Source organism: Choloepus didactylus, chromosome 18, assembly GCF_015220235.1.
Source record: "Choloepus didactylus isolate mChoDid1 chromosome 18, mChoDid1.pri, whole genome shotgun sequence".
NCBI lineage: Eukaryota > Metazoa > Chordata > Mammalia > Pilosa > Megalonychidae > Choloepus > Choloepus didactylus.
In genome coordinates, this window is record NC_051324.1 from 69,379,251 (window position 1) to 69,396,620 (window position 17,370).

Below are 17,370 nucleotides of genomic sequence, written 5' to 3' on the forward strand. Positions count from 1 at the left end.
TTCTGTTTTTCTTCATTGTACACCAAACCCCTAAAGACTGCAAATAAATCCCTAAAACACACACATTAATGCTAATACAGGCAGAAGAGAAACTGTTAAACGGGAAAGGAGGCAATGAAAACTAAAAGATTTCTGCCTTAGATAATATTAAGGTGAGCTTACAGCATTTAAGATGCTTATCTTGTTGGTAAGTACCTCAGTCAGGAGAGGCCAAATCCAAACTTGGCTCCCAGGAGCCGGGAGGAGCCCAGAGGAGCCCCAATGGGGGTTGTTGGGACCAGTGGCCATACTGGAGTGGCCATCAAGCCAGCCATCCTAAAGCCACCCCAAACAAACATACAATCTAAGGAAAACCAGGGGCTTGTTATACAAAACCAGCTTCAAATAGTCTCCTGGTCCCCTTCCAATCAGCTTACTACCCCTAAATGGCCCCCAAGTAGGCACGAAGTAAAGTCCCCAACCCACCTCTACCCAGAGACTGCTCAGTGTACCTGCTTTACACATTTTCCTTTCAACAAGGGATCCTTGGGGGGAGGGGGGATCGGAGAAGTCCTACCAAGATGGGCAACTAACAGATCCTTCTCCGTGTCTTAGTCTCCTCTGTAAAACGAAAAGGCTGATGATCTCTCATAGTCCTGAGCCTAAAAGTCCAGAATCAACATCAAAAAATATTTCAAATGAAGTCAGTGAGAACTTTCTCTTTATAGCCTCCTTCAGCCCCCAGGGATCCTTACTGTTCATAACTTTCCAACAGGCTTATATTTAGTTCAGAGACTACATTTAACAATGAGGAAGTATTCCAGTGAAGTTTTTTTCTTAAAATTAACCCATGAGATGTAACTTCTTATAATTCTTTATTTGCTGTGAAATTAATGTCTAAAGAGCAAACAAACAAAACCCCCCTGATCTAAACTTGTAGTTCAACTTTATTTTATCTTCCTGAGGTGTTCTTTCTTGAAACTAGGGAACATTTTATGAGTCAAAATAAGGCTAGAGAAATAGTAGAAACCAGTGCTCTTTCTATAACAATTCAAAAGGCTCTGAATTTTCATTTAGTTGGTAGTGCTGACTTTATTTTCAAGAAACATTTTCCCTTTTGCTGGACTAAATACTAGTTGACAGGCCACAAACAGAGTCATGTAAAACAAATAATAGGTTTTAGCTTGGCTCTGATTCTGGCTTGGCTATTAACTAGTTTTGTGGCCTGGAGCACATTACTTAACCTTTCCAAATCTCAATTTACTTATCTGCAAAATCGGGATAATAACATACCCTCTTTCCCAAAGCCCTCCGCCCTACCCCACTCTCCACCCCTAGGTTAAGTGGGATAAGGCCAGGGATAAAGAACTGACACAGTGTGTTTGTTCTCTGACTGCCCAAAACAAGAGAATTTGCCTCATTTTCAAAAATATGGACAATACTACTTATTATCTGTAATGGTTAAAAAGAAACAAGTTCCAGAAGTTCCATTTAGGTTGAATCGAGCCCAATCAAGAGTTGAAGCAAAAGCAGGCTTCCACAAGCTCACAGAAATGTTGCTATATTAGGTTATTTTCTTGGCGTAGAGTAGGAACATGTTGGAAGTAAAGTAGTTATTTTAGGTTAGTTGTCTTTTTCTTACTACCTTTTCATGGTTTGTTTGAAATTTTTTTTATTCTATGTTTTTTTTAATTTTTTTAATATAGTTAATAGTTAATTAAAAAAAAGTTAATTAAAAAAAATGAAAAAAAATATGCTGAGTCCCCCTGAGGAAATGAAGGAGAATGTAGGGGTGTTGGGCTTCCCCACCTCGATGGTTGCTGATGTGCTCACAGACATAGAGGACTGGTGGTTTGATGGGTTGAGCCCTCTACCACAGGACTTGCCCTTGGGAAGACTGTTGCTGCAAAGGAGAGGCTAGGCCTCCCTATAATTGCGCCTAAGAGCCTCCTCCCGAATGCCTCTTTGTTGCTCAGATGTGGCCCTGTCTCTCTAGCTAAGCCAACTTGGTAGGTGAAATCACTGCCCTCCCCCCTACATGAGATCCGACACCCAGGATTGTAAATCTCCCTGGCAACGTGGAATATGACTCCCAGGGAGGAATCTAGACCCCGCAGCGTGGGATGGAGAACATCTTGACCAAAAGGGGGATGTGAAAGGAAATGAAATAAGTCTCAGTGGCAGAGATTCCAACAGGAGCCGAGAGGTCACTTGGGTGGGCACTCATACACGCAATACAGACAACACTTTTTAGGTTCTAATGAACTGGAACAACTAGCAGTAAATACCTGAAACTATCAAACTGCAACCCTTGAATCTTAAAAATGATTGTATAAAAATGTAGCTTATGAAGGGTGACAATGTGATTGGGAAAGCCATATTGACCACACTCCCCTTTGTCCAGTGTATGGATGGATGAGTAGAAAAATGGGGGCAAAAAAAAAGGCACCCAGTGTTCTTTTTTACTTTAATTGTTCTTTTTCACTATAATATTTACTCTTATTATTTTTATGTGTGTGGTAATGACAATGTTAAAAAATTAATTTTGATGATGAACACAACTATATAATGGTACTGTGAATAATTGAATGTACACTTTGTATGACTGCATGGTATGTGAATATATCTCAATAAAATTGAATTAAAAAAAAAAAAGTAGGCTTCCAATACAGAAAAGCCTACCCAAAATGATGGTATATATGTCTTCTTTGAAGAAACTGTTTAGGTTGCTTCCCAGTTTTCAATTTTAATATCAGTGTGACATAGTGCAAAGGGACCTGGACCAGGAGATGGTGGGTTTTACTTCCAGTTCAGACTCTAGGGGTCTAACATCTGCCGAGCCAGGTCTGGTTTCCTTGTCCACCAGCTGAGTTGGTTAGTCTGAATCCTTCCAGTTTGAAGGTCTATCAATTTAATTTGCCCTGTGCTTTTCTGACCTAGTAGAAAACAACTTTAGAATATGATCTTACAGAAACTGAATCTTGCTTTTTTTAGTCCAAACAAGTATACATTAATTAATTTGTACTTATACATTATGTTACAGATGGAGTCTGATTTCATTTGCCAATTAAGAAAGGAAGGGCCTCCACTCATACCACTCAAATGATTACTTCACCTTACAGTTGTGGGTATTTATTTCAGCATGAAAAAAATAGGTGAGTCCAGAGCCCTGCCAGAAAGCCCTGCTTTCTTAAGAAAGCCTAAGAAGGAAACAAGCAGTATAATGAGATTTTATAGGTAGGTAGTAGGGAAGATTCTAGAACTGGATCTTTTCTTTTACTGCCATTTGCATTTCTTGTGTATTCCATGCACAACCAATATCCCTAGATTCCAAACTCCTATCAATAAATAAAACCATTAGGAGGCAATGGGGAAGCAGTCATATCTCAGAGCTGACCAACTCCAGCCCAGTTGCCCACAGGCTGGTCTCACCCTTTTCTGTTAATACTGTGGGAAACCATTTCCCTTCATTTGCCTCCCTGGTTCTGCACGAGGCTGGACTCCTCCACTTTATTTACAAGGTTGAGATGCGCATAACGCCTACCTTCCCCCCCTCCCCAAATTCTGCACACAGGATATCCATTCAGACCCTTTCAAATGCTAACCACCTCCAAAGGTTGGGCATTCTGGGGAGAGCTGCTGCCTCCTCCTCTTTGGCAGCTGTGTTCCTATCGTACGTTGTGTAGACTGGGAGCTATTTTGATCTGGCCTTGGACGGTAGCCGGGTGTTGCCTTAACACTTAGTCCCAGATGACAAATGAACACAGTGGTGGTTCAATAACACGGCTGATAAATACATTCACTGTATTTAAAAAGAAATATGGTTTTGATCGCTGGTTTCATTTGTGTTGCCACACCAAACCAAACTAGTGAGTTTCAAATTGACCTGAGTTCAGGCTCCCTCGTTGCCCCTAGACGGGCGCTAAGCAATTACGAAATCACCAAAAAGGTGGAGAGGAAGAAGTGAGGGAAGCCGGGCCCTGAATAACCCTCTCCTCACTGAGTCATCATTTCCTGAATGGTGGAGCAGCGCGCCGAGGACGAGCCCCCACTCCCCACCACAACCACCACCTCCCACACCTCCCTGGACAGGTTCTGGAGCGGGAACCCGGCCGGGCACCCGCGTGATGGAGCGCCCCCCAGTGCCCAGCCGCAGCCCCCGCTGCCCCCAGCTCGCCCGCAGGCCACGCTCCCCGCGGGGGAGGAAACAGACAGAAAAGTTTCGGAGACAGGCGGTTTGCGAAAGGTCAGAGCCGGGTCCCGGAGCCTTGCTGAGCCTGCATGGGGCAGCGGCGCCCAAACCGGCAGCGACGGCTAGGGCCTGGGGTCCCCCGAAGGGCTCCAAGGCGGTGCCGGGGTGCCCAGAGCCCGAGGACGAAGAACTTCTCTCCGCGCCCCGACCTTGCAGCCGAGGGCGGGGGTGTTGGTGGTGGAGGCTGGGCCCACGGTCAGTACGGGGTGATACCCCTCTCCCCCAAATACCAAGGCGCGTTTGCGCCTTTGGGGTTCGCTTTATCCATTTTCTTAATTGGAGGGAGAGGCACATGAACTCCCTTTGGTGCACTGTGATCTCCAACAAGCTGGATTCCTGGGTGCCCCCGTCCCAAAGAGCCCACCTGGAGCCGCCCCACCCAACGCCGCCCTCCCCCACCGGCAGACAAGTGGAAAAGGCAAATCCCCTTCCCCCTCCGCTCCAGCCTTCTGGTTTGGGAGGAAATGTTCCAACAGGATCTCCCTGACGTCCGCAGTGGACCCCTGCCGGGAGGCGGCGGCCAGGAACGCGGCGCCCCGGGGCGGGGGTCCAAGAGCTGGAGAGGCCGGGCCCTGCGCGGCGCTTACCTCGTCCACTGTCAGCGGCATGCAGATCCCGTACTCCTTCAGCAGCATGGTCCTGCCGGCCGCGGACTCCCGGGGCGGGAAACGGGGAGGGCCCCCCGGACCAAAGAGGCGGCCGCCCCGGCGCAGGGCAGGGCGCCCGGAGCCGGCCCGCGAAGCACTCCAGCGGTGCGCTCAGCTCCGGGCTTCCTCCTCTCCGCCCGAGAGCATGTCAAGGTTTGGGACCCGGTGTTCGCGGCTCCCCCACCTCCTTCCTCGCCTACGTCTGCCCTCTCGGAACGCGGTGTTGCAAAGTCAGGGAGGGAGGAAGACCCGCTGGGAAAGGCTCCAATCGGCGGCTCAGGGCGATAGGAGCGGCGAGACGATCAGGGTATGCCCGGCGCAGGCGGAAGAAAAAGAGATTTCAAAAATTAAAACAAATGCACAAAAGTCACCCACTTGATCCGTCTCCGAAACAAGAGATGAACCTGGCGACGCCCCTGCCCCTCTCAGGCTGTCTGCTCAATGCTAATGTCTCCAGGAGCACACTCAGCCGAGCCGAAGATTTGACTTTCCAGACAAAGGCTCGATAAGCTCCTCTCCCCGGGCGGAAAACAAGATTTCCTTCTCTTTTTAGGGCCGGTCGCCGAGCTGCTCCAGGGCTGGCTTGGCTGGGCGATGTTAGATCGGAGTCCTTCAGGAATCCACACAACACAGCGAGTCATGGCTTAAGTAGAGAGTTAAGGTTTATTAGAGGAAGAAAGGCGAAGAAAGCAGGTGGGAGCCAGCGAAAAGAAAAATGGCTCCGGCTCTCTATTTGAGAGCAGCGTTTTTTTAAAGGAAAAACCCACGTGGGGAGGGAAGGGTGTCCTGTGCTTTGAGTGAGTGAGGGCTTATCAACTTCTGAGCTGACTGGTTGCTAGGGTTCTAACACACTACTCTTCTTTGATGTGCACTGTACCATCTACCTGGAGGAAGCAGGCCTTTTGGCTTGTCTGTGGTTCTTCATCTTATGGACATATCTGATCTTGCCTTACCCGCCTTTGAGGCGTCACTGTGGCTGGAACAGCCTTGAACAGCCTTGATTCTTTCGTTTATGGGGCACGTGGTATCTATGAGATAAGCAGCAGGGCCCCTGGATCAGACATTCCTTCTTTATGTGAGACTCTTTCTCTGGGGTCTGACATGGGAGAAAAGGGAAGCCGCTGCCGTGCTGCTGGGCTCTGCCGGGCTGGGCCAACGGGTCCCTCCAACCGAGGCCCAGAGGGAGCTGGCGCCTTCCTCACGCCGCCCCTCCCCGAGTCCCTTCGCTGCCGGGAGCCGTGCGTGCCCTCCAGTCCGGGCGGAGCCGCCGTGTGCCTCGGGCCGGGAGGGGGTGTGGGAGGAGCGAGTGCGGGCGAGGCTGACGTCACAGCGGCCGCGGCGGGGAGGGTAGCCCCACCCGGCCAATGCGGAAACGGCAAAGAATGCGGAGGATTTGAGCAAAACAGCACGTCTCTCCCCGGCTGCTGCCAGCCGGCAGGGCTGCCCCAGAGCCGAGCTCGGCTAGCGCTGGGGAGGACCGGAAAAGGGGGCTTCGCTCGGCTCCTTGACCCTTGCATTCTGTGCCGTCATTTCCCGCTGGCGCCACGGGGCTCCGTCCACCCACTCTCGGAAGCTTCTGGTTTCGAGGTCCAGAAATCTTCCTTGACCTTCGGAAAAGTCTTTACAAATGCCCACCTGAACACTGTCACTTTGACAGGAACTGGTGTTCTGGGTCACTTTCCGGCTTTTATCTAGCATTTTTCACGGGGGTGTTTTTTTTTGCCCTGTCTCACCTAGCCGCCATCTTAGGTTCCGAAACCCTGAGGTGCTATTATAATTATACTCCTCCCCTCTTCCCTGTTGACTGCAATTGATCCGTCCCTACGTCAGGAGAGCCCTGCTCCTCTCATACCCATTTGAATGTCTTTGTCCTAACCCCTATAAACCACTCCCCAGCACCCCCTGCTTTGCAGTGTATCTTCACGTTAAGCTCTGAACCCGCTGCCCTCCAGAGCAGCTCCTGAATCCATTCATAGAAGTTCCTGAATTCAGGACAACATGATCGACTTCTCACCCTGTAGGTAAGCCCCCAAAATAAAAGTTCATGTATCAGAATGTGTCTGGTGCTTTCTTTAGTCCTTCAGCTGCAAAAGCCCTCTTGGCTGTGATAATTGGTGTGCCAGCCTGGAGATCAAAGAAATCTCAGGCACTGACATGAACTTGGGGAAAGGAAAGGGGAAGTCTCCCAGTGGGATACCGGGGTGGCCTGCGACGTCTCCGTGGGGAGGGGTGCCTAGTCTCCTAAATGAATGGAAGTCTATGTGGGAAGGGGTGTCTACCCTCCTAGATGAATGGGGTCCGCTGAGGGAGTATGGAGATGCAAATAACTCCCCGGCCGGACTGATAGCCCTCCTGCAACAGGCCACAGGACTAGTAGGATTTCATGAGAAAAAGGAAAGCTGCCAGGCTGCTGCAGCAGTAACCTGGCTATTTTTGGAGGCTGTTTGCAGCTACAGAAAAGGCCTTAACAGCCAATGCGGCAGTTTGCCACTTAGAAGAAGAATTGAAGTTAGAAAGGCATATGCAATTGACCCAAGCAGAATTGAAAGATATTCTGGATAAAAGTTTAGAAATACTGGCATGCCAGTACCACTAGAGTAGGAGGGCATAAACTACCCAAAGGGCAAATTAGGCATACCCTAGCTTCCCCTGACTAGGACTCTAAAGTGTGGGACACTGTTGATTCCTCATCTAAAGATGATGAGCCCATCCCTGTCTGACTGGGAAGTTAAAACTGAGGAAAGTAAGCATACACGTCCTCTGGTCCAACAAAAGGTGCCTTCCCCCAGATGGTCTGTAGCAATATATCAGCATAAACTAGCAGGGCCATTTAATAGCCCTGTCTGGCCAATGAAAAAAACAAATGGTACCAGGCAAACGACTATTATTTTGAATTTAATTTAGTAATTCCTTCTTTGTTTGCAGTTGTGCTGAATATAGCTACCTTGTTGCAGAATATGAGTACTCAAGCCAATTTCACTCTGTGTTAAAACTTGCTAAAGCTTATTTTAGTGTTTTAGATCCCTCCTGCCAGTCTGCATCCACCTTCATGTGGGAAAAACAACAATGGATATTTGCTGCGCTTCTGCAAGGACACCTCCACAGTCCCACCATCTGCCATGGACTGGCAGCACAAGATTTAAAGAAAACTACACCTCCTGTGTTTCACTATAATGACGATATCATGCTAAGCAGTAATTCTTTTCCAGAACTAGAAGTTGCCACTAGCATGGTGGTGACCCACCTTGAAAGCCAAGGATGGGCAATAAATCAAAAAAATTACAAGGGCCTGGACATTCTATCAAGTTCTTGGGTATTGTCTCGTTGGGTAAAACTAAAGCTATTCCTTCAGTTGTTGTGTTAAAATGTGAAGTTATCCTACACTGCTAACTCCTAAACAATTAATAGCTTTTCTTGGTTTATTAGGTGATTGGAAACTGTTTATACTCTATTTAGTACAGATTTTAAAAGCTTTGTACATCCTAATTAGAAAATGAAAAGCATGGGAATGGGATTTCCCACAGCAGGCTGTGTTTATAAAAGCTAAGCCAACTATCGCACAAGCACAAGATTTAAGGAGAGTGGACTCTGATATACCCTGTGAATTGGATGTGGCCAGTGCCAATATTGGCTTTGGGCGGGGTTTGTGGCAAAGGCAATAGTCTAAATGTGTAGCTATAAGATTCTGGTCCCAACTTTGGAAGGGCACAGAACTCAGATACAGCCCTTTGGAAAAGCAATCATGCACAGCTTATAATGCTCTGCTACAGGTCAAAGGTCTAACTCAAAGGTGCCCATTGACCTTACGGATGACCATACCCATAAAGGGGTGGATACAGGTATAAACAAGCCCGTTTGGGGAGTGCTCAGGTGAGCACATTGACACAATGGAAAGCCTGCTTTCTTCGCTGCAGCATTTTTGACAACAGCTCTTTGAGTGCAGAGATGCATGAAAGTTTCCAGTGGGCTGAGCTGCGGGCTATATGGATGGTAATTGTCCATGAACCAGGACATATCTTGACTGTCTGCCCAGATAATTGGGCTTTGTATCGCGGCCTAACAGTATGAATGGCCACGTGGAAGCAGGAGCAATGGACGGTGGTCGACCACCCCCCATAGGGGAAGGAACTGTGGGAAGACATCTGGGCGGCCTGCCAGAAACATAAGGTAACTGCTTTCCATATTTCTGCCCATAATGTTAACTCATTGCCAGGTAATGTAGAAGTGGATGCCCTAGCGAAATTCCGCAGCCTAACACCAACGATGCATGAGGCGACCGAATGGCTGCACAGGAAAAACAGGCACCGAGGGTACCAGACCCTGTGGAAGCTGACGCAGCAGTTTCAGCTGCCTATGACCTCACAAGAGCTAAAAGGAGTAGTGGCTGCTAGACCCTCCTGCTCACTGCGGTGGCCCAGAATGCTTCCTCACTGACTTGGGCACATCGGCTGAGACCAGATCCCTATCATCTGGTGGCAAGTAGACTATGCTGGCCCCCTTCCTCTGTCCAAAAGGGCAAAATATACCTTCACCACCTGTTCTGGTTTGCTAATGCTGTTGCTTTGCAAAATACCAGAAACGGATTGGCTTTTATAAAGGGGGTTTATTTGGTTACAAAGTTACAGTTCTAAGGCCACAGAAGTGTCTAGACTAAGGCATGAACAAGACGATACCTTCACTGAAGAACGGCTGACGGTGTCTTGTTGGAACACCTCTGTCAGTTGGGAAGGCACGTCGCTGGCTGAACCTTTGCTCCTGGGCTGTATTTCAAAATGGCTTCTTCCAAAATGTCTCTGGACTTCTATCTTTGCTCCTCTCTCTCAGCTCTTTTGTGTCCTTGCTTCTTTCTTCCAGGGCATTTGTTTCTAAGCATCTGGCAGTCCTCTCTTAGCTTCTCCAGGGCAAGCTCTGGGCTTCATCTCTTACCTTAGCTTCTCCAAACGTCCTTCGGTCTGTATCTCCCAGCGTCTCCAAGCATCTGGGTCTTTGTCAGCTCTTAACTTCCCTTAGGTACTCTGCTGAACTAATCAAGACCCACCGAGAATGGGCAGGTCACGTCTCCATGGAAATAATTTAATCAAAGTCCTCACCCACAGTTGGGTCACATCTCCATGGAAACACTCAGTCAAAGAATTCCACCCAACAAAACTGGGTTAAAAGATCATGGTTCTTCTGGGCTCCATAATAGTTTCAAACCAGCACAGATGGAAATAGTCTGTATCTGCATCATCCAATATAGTAGCTAGTGTGATTTAGGAGCTTACTTTAAATTTTTATTTAATTTGTATTAATTTAAATTTAAGAAGCCACATGTGGTTAATGGCTACTCTATTGGACCAAGTAATTCTATACATATAATGCACAGCACATACCATACTACGTCTTGCTTTGTTCACTTAATGCCTTTCTTGGAGATAGATTGTTCTATTTTGTCTCCTTTTAAAAAATTGCTCTTGCAATCCACTAAGACAATTCCTTAACCAGCCTGGAGAATCCAGAGCCATCACTATTAACAACAAACTCTCAAATTATCACATCTATCATAACCAAAATGCTTCACGCCAACTCTAATTTCTCCACCCCTCTGTTTTTATCAGCTTGAGACTGAGATAGCTTGACTTCCAGTAGTCAGTTTTGGGGAGTGGGGAAACTATTTATCATGAGTCACTGACCTAAAATACATTCTCCATCCATGTGCCTGTGCCTGGAATTTTAAGTGGTTCTCCTTTAAAGGGCAAAATCTCCTGGGAAAGGCAGATATTAAGGTGGAACAGCTGGGGCTGATTTTGTTTTTCCCTGATGAGAGGAGCCAAGGGGCTTCCTGGAGCAGTGGAGCCTCTGATGATGAATCTCACTATTCTTAAAAATGTAATTTTGTTCTTGTGGATCCCTAACTAGGTCTGTGCCTTTAGATGGCCTTCCTCTTCGGGTATCTCAAGTGATGTGAATCTTCCCCGTTCTAAATGGCCTCTAGGGAAAGAAATGTCACTAACCTGTTTTGGTATTTGACTCTGTATAAGCCCTTCCTTCTGGAGGTCCCCATGGGAGACAGATCTAGGTACGAATCCCAGCTTATGGGGTGAAGATATAGCACTATGCACTGACCTTTGGGACATGTCTACATTTCATAAAGAATCACGTGGGGAAAAGGAAGAAACAGCCTACAATTCACTCTAATATTCCTTGAGTCATCACTAAGGGCAGGGCCTGTACTAGGCATTGCGGGGAGTCAGGGGCTATGTGGGGAAGAAGAAGATGTGATTCTTGATGACCTAACAGAACTGTGGTTGATTTTTCACATTGATGGACTTTACTTTTCACTGTGCTTCATTTACAGGTAACCACTAGAGAGGAACTGGGCCCTGGAAACTCCAAACCAGGACACAGTCACACACTGGCATAGATAGAATTACTGGCCTCAGTTCTTCACTCTTCCCTGTGTCCACACTCTTGTCATGGTCTCACTGTAGCAGAGTGTACTTTCCAATCCCCTGGCTTTGGCCTTGGCCATGCGACTTGTGTTGGCCCATGGAAGGGGGTAGAAATCACAGTGTACCAGTTCTGAGCTTAAGCTTTAAAAGGCCTTACAAGTTTCAATTAGCCTTTCTATGCTTCTACCTTTACCATGAGAAGAGCTCCTCCTGGGGAGCTGCTGTCTTCCAGCTGGGGCCCAGAATGAATGCACGTGAAAAAGAGCTGGCCCAGCTGGACTGCAGACCCACCCCAAGAAGAAGAGCCAGCCCAGCCAGCGCAGCATTAAAGCATGGCTGCACCAGCCCACATAGAGGCCTGTGAGAACTATTTTAAGCCACTAAGTTTGGGAACGGTTTGTTACACAGTGTTATTGTGGCAATAGCTAACCAATACACGTACCCACTCCTTTATTAGGTTACAGGTTCAGCTGCTGCAATATTCTCTTTCCAGCATTACCCTCTAACATATAAACCCTCAACTCGAACCACTCTTCCTACTTCTGCTCTCAGGATTTTTTTTACTTCTTGAACATGTGTGCTGCCCCTGCCCCACCCCAACTTGTTCTCCCCCCCCACCCTCCAGGTGTCAATCACAGCATCTCACTCCCTCCAGGACCTCTGCAGCTGGAGCTGGTGGAGGCTGGTACTCCCCAGGAGCCAGGCCCTGACTGCCCTGGGGGAGGGCAGCACCCAGCATTCCCTATGTTGGCAGTCCAAGGTTAAGCAGACTTCAGCAGACCCTAGCCCTCTCGTCCTCACCCTGCTCAGCCCTCCCTCTCCTACGGTCATCTCCCTGCCAACCTCCAGTCCCGAGGAAGCCAGAGAACCTCCTGCTTCTTCCAGCTCCTTGCCCTCCTTGCCATACTTTGGTAGTTCTCAAACTTCAGTGGGTATAAAAAGGTTTGTACAAATGGGCCTCTCTGTCTGGAGATTCACGTGCGGTGGACATGGGGGTTTGGAGGGGAGATTTCTAGGAATCTTTATATAAGCATCCCAGTGATGTTGGATGTAGAGGTCCATAGACCATATTCTGAGAAATTGTGTTTTCCCATAGACACCTTTTCTCTGGAATCCCTTTGGAGTGGGGGCTACTTTTTCTCTGATACTGTATTGCTTGCTGACTGAATGGCCTTTGTTCCAGTGTGGATGTTTCAGAGACAAAGCTAAAGATCAACTCCAGGTGTTTCTCCAGTCACCTCTGGGGATGAGTGCATATCACCAGCACCCAGAACCCCACCTGTGGCCCAGCTGGAATGAGTTTCTGGGCCCCTGGCTTAGCCAGGTCTCCACCAGGTTAACTCCATGTAGACCTCCCTCATTTATAAAGCCTTGGACACCTATAAGCTTACTGGAAAAGGGATAGGACCTCAGGATACCTTCAAGTACAGATAGGGCTTCCTCACCATACCTGTGTGTTCTAGTTTGCTAATGCTGCAGAATGCAAAACACCAGAGATGGATTGGCTTTTATAAAAAGGGGGTTTATTTGGCTACACAGTTACAGTCTTAAGGCCATAAAGTGTCCAAGGTAACACATCAGTAATCGGGTACCTTCACTGGACGATGGCCAATGGCGTCCAGAAAACCTCTGTTAGCTGGGAAGGCACGTGGCTGGCGTCTGTTCCCAAGTTCTGGTTTCAAAATGGCTTTCTCCCAGGACATTCCTCTCTAGCAAGCTTGCTCCTCTTCAAAACATCACTCACAGCTGCACTGAGTTCCTTCTCTTTGAGTCAGCCATTTATCTGGCTCCACTGATCAAGGCCCACCCTGAATGGGTGGGGCCATGCCTCCATGGGAATATCTCATCAGAGTCATCACCCACAGCTGGGTGGGGCACATTCCAAGTAAATCTAATCAGCACCAAAACGTCTGCCCCACAAAACTACATCAAAGATAATGGCGTTTGGGGGACACAATACATTCAAACCAGCATACTGTGTAAGGGGTGTGCTGGACAGTGCTTGTTGGCTTTTTTTTTTCTTTAAGAAAAAAAACAAACAAAAAACATTTTTATTCACACACACTATACAATCCATCCAAAGTGTACAAAATGGCTGTCAATGTAATCACTGAGTTATGCATTCATCACCACAATTAATTTTAGAATATTTTCATTGCTCCAAAAAGAAAAACCCCATACCCTTTCCATTCCCCTATTATTGACACTTAGCCTTAGTGTGGTACCTTTGTTACAACTGATGAGAGAATACTGAAATATTACTGTTAACTATATTCCATAATTTGCATTAGGTGTATTTTCGCCATATACCACCCTACTATTCAACACCTTGTAATAGTGATGTACATTTGTTATAGTTCATGGAAGAACATTCTTATATTTATACTATTAAGCATACTCATTATCCACAACAGGGTTCACTGTTATACATTCTCATGTTTCATCCTCTAGCTTTCCTTCTAGTAACATGCAATGACTTAAACTTCCCCTTTCAACCGTAATTCAGGGCTGTTAATTACACTCACAATAATGTGCTTCCATCACCTCTATCCATTTCCAAATATTTACAATTCACCTTATTAAAAACTCTGCACAAATTAACCATCAGCTCCCCATTCTCTACCCTCATCCCATCTCCTGGCAACCTATATTCTAGATATTAACTCCATGAGTTTGCTCATTATAGTTGGTTCATGTAAGTGAGACTACACAATATTTGTCCTTTTGTGTCTGGTTTATTTCACTCAACATAATGTCAAGGTTCATCCATGTTGTCGCATGTATCAGGACTCTGCTTCTTTTACAGATGAATAATATTCCATCATATGTATATACCACATTTTGTTTATCCATTCATCAGTTGATGGACACGGGTTGTTTCCATCTTTTGGCAATTGTGAATAATACTGCTATGAACATCAGAGTGCTAATGTCTGTTTGTGTTCCCTGCTTTCATTTCTTCTGAGTATATACCTAGTAGTGGGATTGCAAGATCATATGGCCGTTCTATACTTGCCTTCCTGAGGAACGGCCAAACTGTCTTACACAGAGGCTGTACCATTCTCCATTCCTACCAACAGTGAATAAGTGTTCCTATTTCTCCACATCCTTTATACCATTTGTAGTTTTCTGTTTTTTTAATACTGGCCATTCTAGTAGGTGTGAAATGATATCTCATTGTGGTTTTGATTTGCATTTCCTTAATAGTTAGTGATGTTGAACATCTTTTCATGTGCTTTTAGTCATTTCCTCTGGAAAAATGTCTATTCAAGTCTTTTGCCCATTTTAAAATTGGGTTGTTTGTCTTTTTATTGTTGAGTTGTAACATTTCTTTATATATTCTGGATATTAAACTATTATTGGAGATGTGGTTTCCAAATATTTTCTCCCATTGAGTAGGCTGCTTTTTCACTTTCTTGACAAAGTCTTTGGAAGCACAAAGGTATTCAATTTTGAGAAGGTCACATTTATCTGTTTTTTTCTTTTGTTGCTAGTGCTTTGGGTTTAAGGTCTAAGAAACTGCCTACCACAAGATCTTGAAGATGATCTTCCCTACATTTTATTCCAGAAGTTTTATGGTCCTGTCTCTTATATTTAGTTCTTTTCTCCATTTTGAATTAATTTTCGTATATGGTGTGAGATAGGGGTCCACTTTCACTTTTTTGGATATGAATATTCAGTTTTCCCAGCACCATTTGTTGAAGAGACTGTTCTGTCCCAGTTGAGTGGACTTGGCAGCCTTGTCAAAAATCAGTTGACCATAGATGTGAAGGTTTATTCCTGAATTCTCAATTTGATTACATTGATCATATGTTTATCCTTATGCAAATACCGTGCTGTTTGACCACTGTAACTTTGTAATATGCTTTAAAGTCAGTAAGTGTGAGTCTTCCAACTTTATTCCTTTTCAAGATGTTTTTTGACTATTTAGGGACACTTACCCTTCCAAATAAATTTGATAATTGGCTTTTCCAATTTTGCAAAATAGGCTCTTAGAATTTTTATTGCAGTTGCATTGAATCTGTAAATCTGTTTGGGTAAATTTGACATCTCAATGTTATTTGGTCTTCCAGTCCATGAACACAGAATATCTTTCTATTTATGTAGGTCTTCTTTGATTTCTTTTTGCAATGTTTTGTACTTTTCTGTATAACGGTCCTTTACATCTTTGGTTAAATTTATTCCTAGATATTTGATTCTTTTAGTTGCTATTGTAAATGGATTTTTTTTTCTTGATTTCCTCCTCAGGCTGCTCATTACTAGTGTATAGAAACACTACTGATTTTTGCATGTTGATCTTGTATCCTGCCGCTCTCCTAAACTCATTTATTAGCTCTAGGAGCTTTGTCATAGATTTTTCAGGACTTTCTAAATATAGCATCATGTCATCTGAAAATAGTGAGTTTTACTTCTTCCTTTTTTATTTAAATGCCTTTTATTTCTTTTCTTGCCTAACTGCTCTAGCTAGCACTCTTAGCACAATGTTTATTTACAGTGGTGATAAGGGCATCCTTGTCTTGTTCCCAATCTTAGAGGGAAAGCTTTCAGTCTTTTACCACTGAGTTCAATGTTAGCTGTGGGTTTTTATATATGCCCTTTATCATGTTGAGGAAGCTTCCTTCTATTCCTACCTTTCTAAGTGTTTTTAGCAAGAAAGGATGCCGGATTTTGTCAAATGCCTTCTCTGTGTCATTCAAGATGATTATATGGTTTTTCCCCCTTTGATTTGTTAATATGGTGTATTACATTAATTTATTTTCTTGTGTTGAACCACCCTTGCACACCTGGGATAAAACCCACTTGATCATGGTGTGTAATTCTTTTAATGTGCAGTTGGATTCAATTTGCAAGTATTTTGTTGAGGATCTTTGCATCTATATTCGTTAGAGAGATTGGTCTGAAATTTTCTATTCTTGTAGTATCTTTATCTGGCTTTGGTATTAGGGTGATGTTGGCTTCATAGAATGAATTAGGTAATGTTCTGTCCTCAATTTTTGGGAAGAGTTTAACAGGATTGGTATTAATTCTTCCTGGAATGATTGGTAGAATTCACCTGTGAAGCCATCTGGCCCTGAGCTTTTCTTTATAGGTAGGTTTTTTTTCCCCCACTTCAATAGACTTTATTTTTTAAAGCAGTTTTAAGTTTACTGAAAAATTGTGCAGAAGTACAAAATCCCCAAATACTACCCCCTTCCACCCCAACCCCTCCCCCCACCACTGCACACACACATACACTTTCCCCATAGGTAGGTTTTTGTTTTGTTTTGTTTTTTTGTTGTTTGTTGTTTTTGTTGTTGTTGTTTTAATTTTAGGAGGTTTTATTGTGGAGGAAGAGACATCTTTTCAATGTTACTACAATTATAGAACAGATCTTTGCAATGCTCAAGATTAACATGCAAGTTTTTGGATAAAACAGGTAAAACGTATAAAGTCATCCCCTGAGATGAACATTCAAGTTTTTTTTTCCCCCTCTCATATGCAAAACTTTGAAAAGAAAGAACAATATCTGGGGTTGATCACAAAGCACAATTTCGATACTATTTCTAATTATGAGAAAGATCCAAAGATGTGTGGTGGGCTAAAAAAATAAATCAGTGATGGGGATATGAGTTTTTGTATTGTCAAAGACCAGAAAGGGGGCTTACTGCCTTATGTGACTTCCTGCCTTATGTGACTCATCAGTCAGATATGAAAGAAGGGCCATAAATAAAAATTTCTCAAGCAGGTCATCCATGTTATAGAATTGTTCGTACGCAAAGTGTCAATCCAGCCAACCTACCTTAAATAGAATAAAATAAAATGCTTTTGGCTATCTCTTTCAAGACAGAAACTAAAGAGTAGGTGAAAAATTCTAAAGGATCATGCTCAGAAGTGGGGAAAATGAGGGGTTTGTTTCTGTTGAGCAGTCAGTATGTCAAGTTCCAAAATGTCTTCAATTTTCCAGATAAACTGACAGCAAAAAAGATCCGGCAAACTATCAGTACCATAGATTAGAGACCAATTTTTCATACTTGCTTATTATTAAAGCTGACGATTCTACAAGTAACTGACAGTAACATAT